We start from the raw sequence: 9,997 nt of genomic DNA, 5'->3' as shown, positions 1-9,997 counted from the left end.
CCGGTACATCTTTGCAGCGCAATGGTGCCGCCGTGCAAGACGCGAGTGTTCACGAAGCACAAACAAGTGATCATTTCGACCTTTTGCCCAACGGGGATGTGGTGGCAGGGCAATATCTATTATTTCCTGAATATTACTGATGAACTGATCAAAAAGTAGGCTGCTGTTCACATGCGTTTTACTACTATATAATATAGTAATATAGTAATAATTTAGTACTTGCTCCTGTTTTATTGTTGGTTTCCTCTTTTCTAATAATTTGGAATGAGGATAAAAAGACAAAAAAAGACATGCAAATAAGTTCAAACATCAATTCAATATCTATTATTTTCTGAATATTATGAAATTCAAGAGGGATGACGTCATTATATGCAAATTAGATGAGTATATTTACACCCCACATAAACATTCGGTCATTCCCAACATTTTTTTAATTTACATTAGATCTCTATCTTTAAGCCATTTCAACCCACAGGTGTTTTAAATCTTAATGTCAAAATCCAGCATTTTTCCAAAAAATGTTAAAACAAATATTTGTTAGCTGTGTGTAAATCATTTTAGATTTAAAATCTTACTCTTAAAGGGATAGTTCACCCAAAAGTGAACATTTTATGTTTATCTGCTTACCCCCAGGGCATCCAAGATGTAGGTGACTTTGTTTCTTCAGTAGAACACAAACCGAAGAAGAAGAAGAAGATGCATATAGTCCCAAACATAAATATTTATACATAAATATAAGAATCACTAACTTTATTGCTTAAAAATGGCTTTTAGTTTGATGGTATGTCACCATAACAGTCTCCATAGTAGTTTTTATTGTTAATAAAAAATACATTAAGAAATGTGATTAATCTAAAATAAGTTCCTCTAACATTAAGAGAACTGGACATTTTAACATTCCAACAACCACTGAACATGGGAAAAATATAAATGTCTTTTTTGCTTGTGTAGCTTGTGTGCTTACTGAAATCTGTCATGTATTTGTGATATTTAATATGCTATAAATAAAATGTACCAATGCAACATTTAAACATTAAAAATATTTTGTGCTACAGTAATGAAAAAATGCACAACTGAAAATGACAGTACTCTCTCTTACACATTTGTATTTAAATTATAATATAAAAGTTGACAGTCCACATACTGTATTTGGAGTCCTTCCATCCATTTATGTTATTAACATTAAAAACATCACCTAAAAACTTAAATTGCCTAAATCTTCACCTTTCAAAATGTGAGTAATTTTACTCTAATGTAAAAACTGTTCATGTAAATTCAGCCCACCTGGAATCTGTAACAGCTGCTGGATTGAACCTCACAGAAGATCTCAACTGTTATCTGCTGACCAAATAAAAAAATATTTAAAATAAATTTTTATGTACTTGTAAAACAGTACAGCAGTATTTGCACATAAAGAACCAATGTATTTATGTGTATTTATGTGTTTAGGAGGAATATTATGCACGGTTAAATAATTTCAAGAAAGAAAGAGACACAAGTATAAATATTTGTACACACCTGGAGTCCAGTTTGGCTGAATAATGGTGAAATACTGCTCTATTTAGTGAAGAATTAAGTCCCTCCCAACCAAATCCAATCGGCGAGTACGGAATACATTTCCATTCTGTATGTGTAGTGCTTTCAGAAATGTGCATTTAAATGTATTCATTTAACAGACACTTTTATCCCAAGTGACTTACAAAAGAGGAAAGCAAGTGCTAATACAAAGTTTCAAACAAAGTGTTATGTTAGAACATGGGAGATATAACAATAGTAAAAGCATATTAGTTTTGCATAGAAGCAGGATACAGCTCTCATGAAAGAGATAAGCTTTCAGTAGCATTGATAAACATGTCTGAACATCTGATTTGTTTAACAAACAAGGATGTGCATGCAACCACTTCATGGACACACTCAAAAAATGTTCTATGTAAAAAAAAAGATTTATGTAATAGTTCACAGCAAAGCCCCCACAATGCTCAATGTTCATGTGTTTCTACACTACAGTGTTAAAGTAGCATTGAAGCAGTATTGGAGTTAAGATGATAATTATGTGATGATTGACCATTAATGATGAACACCTGTTGTTAACAAGCAGAATCACCGAAGGAAAGAGAAACACGAGAACTACAACTGACTTCAGCCACAGACGAAGATGAAATCAACTGAATTAAAATACATTAAATCTCTCGAGATCTCAGCAGAGGAGGATTAAACACAAAACAGCACTCCACAAACAGCAATACCAGCTTCACTTATTACTAACCAGACTGACTTTATTCCTGTCATTAATTAATTAACAGAGGTTAACAGACGTTTTATTGTTTCATTGGGCTCTTAACCCTTGACATTTTCACATTAGTTTTTTCTGATTGCTAAGACTGTTTATAAAACACATTTAGTATGGTCAGAAAAGCCCAGAGAAAATAGTATCCGTGTGTGATGATGAAGTAACCATGTACATAGCCATGTATCATAAACTCTTAATTATAAGGCTGTTCTGTTATTAAATTTGTGTTACTCGGTTTAGTATTTTTGTAATTCTATAGCATGAGATCCAGCAGTGTTGTGTCAATTAGATAACATAAAGGATTTAAAAAAAAAAAAAAACCTTTATACACAGAAAGTGTCTATCTTCATACAGTATACAACATACACACAGACATCAAGAATCAGTGTATGATTCTCAACAATGGTGACAATCAACAAAATATTCAGGTCAAACTCACAACATTACAAAACATCACAGAACAAGCTACTAAAAAGTCAACAAAAAAAGCTAAAGTAAAAGCAAATAGTATGAATAAAAGAAAATAATCAGACAATTCAGGGGCATTGTTTATTCATGCTGCATAAAGCATTTACAAAGGAATTTGTGCACAAAAAGTTTTCATCTGCAACACTTCAAAGACCACAGACATCAAGAATCAGCATATGATTCTCAACAATGTTGCAATGCATGCTGGGTACCAGCATAGTACAAGACTCACCCATGTTTCCCAGCAAAACTTTTTTTGTAAGTACTTTATTTCTGTATTATAAAGTGGTACTTAATGTGTTAGTCAATGTTGAAATTAACATAACATAACTGAGATTAATTAATGCTGTTGAAGTATTGTTCATAAGACTACCAAATAGAACCTTGTAGTAAAGTTTAACCTTTAAAAGCAATTATTTATGTTTTTTAATGCAGAAAAATAGACGATTTTTTCTTATATGCATACAAAGTAATTGCTGTAAGTCCATCTGATTCCTATTAATAACGTGACATTTAAAATGAAACTAAAATGCAGCAGAAGTTATGCAAATATTATGCAAACAATACTACACAATGAACTAAAGAAGGTATTATATACTGAGCAAACAAGGAACAGCTGTGTGTAATCAAGTGAAACAATGACCATGGCAACAGAAGAAAATGGAAAGCAGACATAGAGAATACATCAATAAATAAATAAATAAAACCAAAATCCCCCCCCACCCAACCTACACAACCATACAGTAAAAACAAATAAAAAGTGAGAGATGTTACGTTTGTAAAAAAAAACTTTTACTGTCTGATTGTGTAAGCTAATTGGACAGAAAAAGAAAATGTTGTTGCCCTGTGTGTAATAACAAGTGATATTAGCCTATTTATAACCACATTATAACCAATCAAAAGCGATTATGTTGAGATTACGAACGCAATGGCTTATCAGAGGCTTTCAGATGAGTCCTTGCTGAAACATTATTACAATACATTAGAATTTTTTTCTAAGCACATTTGACCGATTCTAAAACACATCAATCTTAATAACTTGTAACTTATATAATCATTTATGAATGACATATGTGACCCTGGAGCACAAAACCAGTCATAAGTAGCACAGGTATATTTGTAGGAATAGCCAACAATACATTGTATGGGACAAAAGTATCGATTTTTCTTTTATGCCAAAAATCATTAGGATAATGCTTAAGTAAAGATCATGTTCCATGAAAATATTTTTTAAATATATCAAAACTTAATTTTTGATTAGTAATTTGCATTGCTAAGAACTTTATTTGGACAAATTTAAAGGCGATTTTCTCAATATTTGGATTTTTTTGCACCCTCTCAGATTCCAGATTTTCAAATAGTTGTATCTCGGCCAAATATTATCCTATCCTTACAAACCATACATCAGTGGAAAGATTATTTATTCAGCTTCCAGATGATGTATAAATCTCAGTTTCAGAAAATTGTCCGGTCTACTAAGTCCATATGTGTGTTTCCTGCCTGTCTGTTTTGGACTTACCCACTGTTTGCATTGCTCATCATCTTCCTTGTGCGTTTCGTTCCACTGTAGCGTGACAGAAGACCAGCCCAAAGAAGTAAAAGTGCCCAGTAGACTGGACGACAAACAGTGAACTGAACACAACTTAAATAGGAAGGCTGATGAGGGTTATTAATGATACACACCTGAACCAAATGACAGTCAGACATGAGGGGAAACTAGGTCAGACCAAGGTCACACTTACCCTCTAGTTTGCATTGCTCATCATCTTCCTTGTGCCTTTCATTCCACTGTAGCATGACAGAAGACCAGCCCAAAGAAGTGAAAGTGCGCGGCATGTTATCCCCGTGTTTTGGTGTTGGTTTGTACGTTTTTTTTTTCCATGTATGTATTGGGCGGCGAAATTCTCAGTCGTGGCTCAGGGGAGCCACAATCAGGTATCATTCGCCCTGCAATTTACTCATCTTGCTATCACGTCCTCATACAATGATGAGACGCTGAAATCCCTGTTCCGGATCGGGGCAAATTACCTCCGCCCCGTGGACCTCCCAGACACTGCAGAACTGAACTGGAGGGAGGCTATGTTCCGGTGTGTGGAGAGCATCCTATTCCGATCTGGAACACGACAAGACCTAGAGCCAAAGCCCACCATCACCCTGCTGCACGGAGCTAAAGCCAGAGCCCACCGATGACTGAGAGCCTGAGCCCGCCTTGACCGACGAGCCTGAGCCAGAGAGTGACAGTGCTGAGGATCGCCCCGGAGACAGAGCCTGTGACGTCAGACCAGGTGTGAGAGCCGGCTACAGAGCTCGCCACGGGGGAGATCACTATGGACAGCGGAGGGAAGCTCTGCCCACTGCACCATGGCTGAGGGTGAGCCGAGCACAGTGGATTTTAATTGAGATATATATACAGAAATGCCCCCTCTTCTCCCGCCTTCATCTGAACTGTCTATCTTCCCTGAACTATCTGCCTGTGGGACAATGACCACAGAGGTCGTTCCCCTGTCACTGGCACTCCCGGTGTTAGAAGTGGCCTTGTGGTGTGTGTGTGGGCAGCACACACCGTTCCTAAACCCCCTGAACATTCTGAACTCCTGTCCAGCCTCCCTCTCCCACCTCCTCTATATCAGTCCCGCCCAGCCTCCCTCTCCCACCTCCTCTATATCAGTCCTCACCTTCGCCACCGCTGTCTCCTGGCAGCCCCTCTGCTCACCCTCAGCCCACCATCTGTGTAGTGGCTTCATGGCTGCGGCCTGGGTCCCGCCTGGCTCCTCCTGCTCCTTCCTGTCTTCTCCCTGGATCCTCCCTCCATCTGATCCGCCCTGGTCCCTTCTGCCTCCAAAATGGCTCCTCCTTCCATCTGATCCGACCTGGCTCCTCCCTCCATCGTCTCCAGCCTGGACTCTGTTTCCTCCCAGGTGTCCGTCCTCTGCCCGAACCTCCTCCAGTACTTGTCTGTCTACCTTCCTGCCTGCCCTTCGCCACTGCCTTGTCCCCAACCCAAACCCACTCCCAACCTCCTTTGTCCGTCCTGCCTGGGCATGAGGACGCACCTTCGGGGAGGGGGGAGTACTGTCACACCTTGGACGTTTTGTTGTGTTTTGATCCCCCATGTGTTCTGTGTGACCTAGTTTTCCCTCATGTCTGATTGTCATTTGGTTCAGGTGTGTATCATTAATTACCCTCATCAGCCCTCCTATTTAAGTTGTGTTCAGTTCACTGTTTGTCGTCCAGTCTACTAAGTCCATATGTGTGTTTTCTGTCTGTCTGTTTTGGAACAACCCCAGGGCTCTCAAGTTTTAGCAAAAGTTTGGAGTGAGATTACTACTAGGGGAGGAGACACTCAAATATTTGCAGCAGTGGCCCCTCTGCCCCACACAATTTTCTCAAGTCTTTGCTTGAAGTGCAATTTGATCTATTGTTCATAATTGACCTGAACAAAATAGAAATGATAACAACTGGTAAATCTGATAAAAGTCAAATTCATACAAATAAAATACAATACAAATGTTTCAAAAATAAAAAGAAATTTGGCCCCAAACGAGCCAGCTGAACAGCAATGCTCAATGTACATACTGTACTCATACAGTAGGATTGCAGAACTTGCCCTGAGCATGTATGTCAATCTCTCTCTCTCTCTCTCTCTCTCTCTCTCTGTGTGTGTGTGTGTGTGTGTGCGTGTGAGAGAGAGAGTACACATTTCAGCTTATGAATGGCATTTTGTATTGCAAGTGTTTGCTGCACATTTTGGGCTCGACTTAACTAGAATGGAATTATGTAATTTAATTACAAAATAAATGTAATGTATAATTTAAAAATTTACATTAAAATGTTAACCATTACAAAGGGGGTTACATCTGAATATTTTCACATGCAGATTTGATTGATTTCTTTCCCAAATTGCACTGACTGCTCTAAAATATGAGACACCAATGTTTCAGGAGTTTATGACACAGAATAGGACACATGTTTATTTGATAACTGTTTTATTTCCAGTTTAGTTTTATGTATAGGCTATGCTTTATTTTTAAAGTTAACTGTTTTTAAAGGCATTGTTAGATGACAGTGTTTCCAGTAATAGCTATGCAAGGATTTGATTAAAAAAATGGTAGTTATTAAACTAGCCTATATCTTATGATTTTAAATCTGTATTTAACCTCAGAATGATCTAAATAAAAAGACAACATCAGCTTACACTATCTTTGATCACAAGCAAGTGATTTCGACCAGAGGTTACCTACTGGCTTTATTTAGTTAGTTAGTTTTTAGTAAATACAAATGGCAACGTCCGCTCCTAGACCGCAACGCAACCACCGCCTCGACTGCATGAAAAAGCGGCAGTTGCACGGCGATTCCACCGTGTGAGAGCGTGTGAACTGGTTGAAAAGCGTGTGTCTCAGGGTCAATGCGTGAGACTTGAGAGCCCTGTTACCCTCTTGTGGATTAATTAAAGACTGTTTGCATTGCTCATCATCTTCCTTGTGCATTTCATTCCACCATAGCGTGACAGTGCAGAGCTGTAGCTGAATAGTTGGGCCTACTATGCTACTGTATTTTAATGTTGATCATAATGGTGGTACTTGGAGAGCCAAATATTTTCTGAGAAACACTGGTTTAATTGATCGTGTCTGTTTGGATCATAACCATATAGCAACCTGTGTTAACTATTTTTCATTCAAAGCTTCGTAACATATAATCATCCCATGTAATTAAAAACTAGTTTGAGGCCATGTTCACACGTACATGGGTATTTTTATAAACTGAGTTTTTCCTTCTTCCGTTTAAAAAAAAATCTTCGTCCATATAAAAATGCAAAAGCATGCTATGAAACACTGTCAAGAGCATGCCAAGCCAACAGTTGGTGATGTAATCTCAACCGTAAAACCATGTTGGCCAAAAACAAGCCTGAAAAACTTTCCAGTAGGCGGAGATAACAGCGCTTGCTCCAACGTCACAAGCCAAAAACTCCGGTTTCGCTGTCTACACGATAACACTGCAACCAGAGTTTTTGAAAATCTTCACCCTGGCAGGAGTTTTAAAAAATGTTTGGTTTCAGTGACCTGGTACTGCGTTTGCGTGAGGACAAACGGCCAAACCGCATAGAAAAAGCTGCGGATATTGAAAATACCCGCGTTTGTGTGGACGGGGCCTGAAATTTATAGGCCTATCCCAGGGGAGTCAAACTCAGTTCCTGGAGGGCCGCATGCCCTGCAGAGTTTAGTTCCAACCCTGCTCCAACACGCATACCATGTAGTTTTCAAATAAACCTAAATTATTAGATTAGCTGGATCAGATGTTTAATTAGGGTTATATCTAAACTGTGCAGGGCTGTGGCCCTCCAGGAACTGAGTTTGACACCCTTGGCCTATCCCATTTTTGCCTCCCTCCCACTGTTAAATTGTAACCAAGTAATTTTTACTCTGAGTAAATTTTTAATTAGCTACTTTTTACAGTAACACTTCTATGACGCCCATGCTCATAATGATTTATAGCCCCCTTTATAATTATTTGTAGGTAAGTGTAATGATCAGTCCACTGAAGGCGAGTTGAAGATGAACCCAAGTGCAGCTTTATTTAAACTGGTCCTTTGCTGGTTTAAGCTGGTCCAAGCTGGTCCTTTTGCTGGTTTATGCTGGTCCTTTGCCAGCACATTCCCAGTATAAACCAGCAAAAGGACCAGCTTAAACCAGCAAAGGACCAGCATAATCCAGCAAAGGACCAGCATCCCAGCGTCAAAACATACCTAACCAGCATATGCTGTTTTTTTCAACAAGGATGGCTACTTATAGCAAACAAAGAGGGTCACATGACATGAACAAACCAATGGGAAACAAGACACATGACCTGGACAACCAATCAGAATATGACAAAATGAACAGAGGAACCAATAGCATGAAGACAAGAGGACAAGGAAAGCATGACACTAACAGCATGAAACAATTACAAAATAAAAGACATGAAAACATGAACATGACAAAACCCAAAACAGTCCTTACAGATCCCCCCTCTATGGGTGGCTCCTGATGCCCTAATGCAACATCCACCCCAACCAAAACAACAAAACATCCAGGAGGGTGGAGGACTGGAGGTGGTCCAGTGGGTGAGATGGACGGCCAGGCCCATGAAGCGGAACAGGCAGAGCAGGGAGCCATGGCGGAGCCTCCTTAGCCGTGACAGGACAGACAGTGAGTTTGTGAACGTCCTCCGTGGCCGTGACTGGACAGATAGAGAGTTCATGAGTGGACACCACCTCTGGAGGCACTGGAGCAGGTTTGTGGACAGGAGAGGTCTCTGGAGCATTTGCAGGAGCTTGGGTAATATAGCCCCCCACCCCCCGAAAAAATCCTTTGTGGAAATCTTGGCGACAGTCGTGACATGGCGAGGCTCAGGCATGGTGGCCATCTTGTGATGAGACTCAGGCGTGGAAGGGTCATAAGTTTTAAGTCATCATTGTGGTGGTCTGTGTTTGCTTTAGTTTGGTGCTTAACCCTTGAGTTTTTAACATTATATTTTGTTTGGCTGCTGTTGTAACAGCCAGGCAAGGCAAGAAAAAAATTAGCTGTTGGTTATGCTTTGACATAATCATCATTTGACCTGAATCACTGAACTCATTTAAAGCCTAATCTCTTGTTCTTGTTCTTGACATTTGTACACTTCTGAAGTCTCCACAGAAATGATCAAAGGAGCTGTATAAACAGGATGCATCAAAGCAACCATTCTTTTACACCTCTATTTGTACTGTTGTCAACAGACTAAAGTGAAAAATGAAAGTCAATCTGGGGTGTGTTTCCATTGTTACCATTGTTACAATGCAAAACCATTGTTAGCCAACTATAGTCACAAGTTAAATTGAACTCTATTAGTAACAACACAACAGGGGGGGGGGGGGTTTGACATGCCCTGACATTTGTGCTTTTTTCAGTATCTTATAAACATATTAATGTCTAAAGTCTGATTACACTGTATGCACAAACTGGGCTACAATAATCTGTGAGCAGCATGTATGTACACCATTTATGCATGGTTAGTGAAAAACTAAAATTTTCAAGTCACTGAAATAAGGCAATAAATCACATACAGACAGTGGTGTATAAAGTACCTGAAAGCCATACTCAAGTAAAAGTATACATATATTACCAGAAAATGACTTTGGTAGAAGTTGAAGTCACCGTTTAGAATATTTCTTGAGTAAAAGTCTGAAAGTATGTGATATTTATTGTACTTAAGTAAACTCAAAAT

This window comes from Sinocyclocheilus grahami, unplaced genomic scaffold (genome assembly GCF_001515645.1).
Source record: "Sinocyclocheilus grahami isolate Dianchi unplaced genomic scaffold, SAMN03320097.WGS_v1.1 scaffold1895.1, whole genome shotgun sequence".
Lineage (NCBI taxonomy): Eukaryota > Metazoa > Chordata > Actinopteri > Cypriniformes > Cyprinidae > Sinocyclocheilus > Sinocyclocheilus grahami.
Note: the sequence above shows the minus strand (reverse complement) of the source record.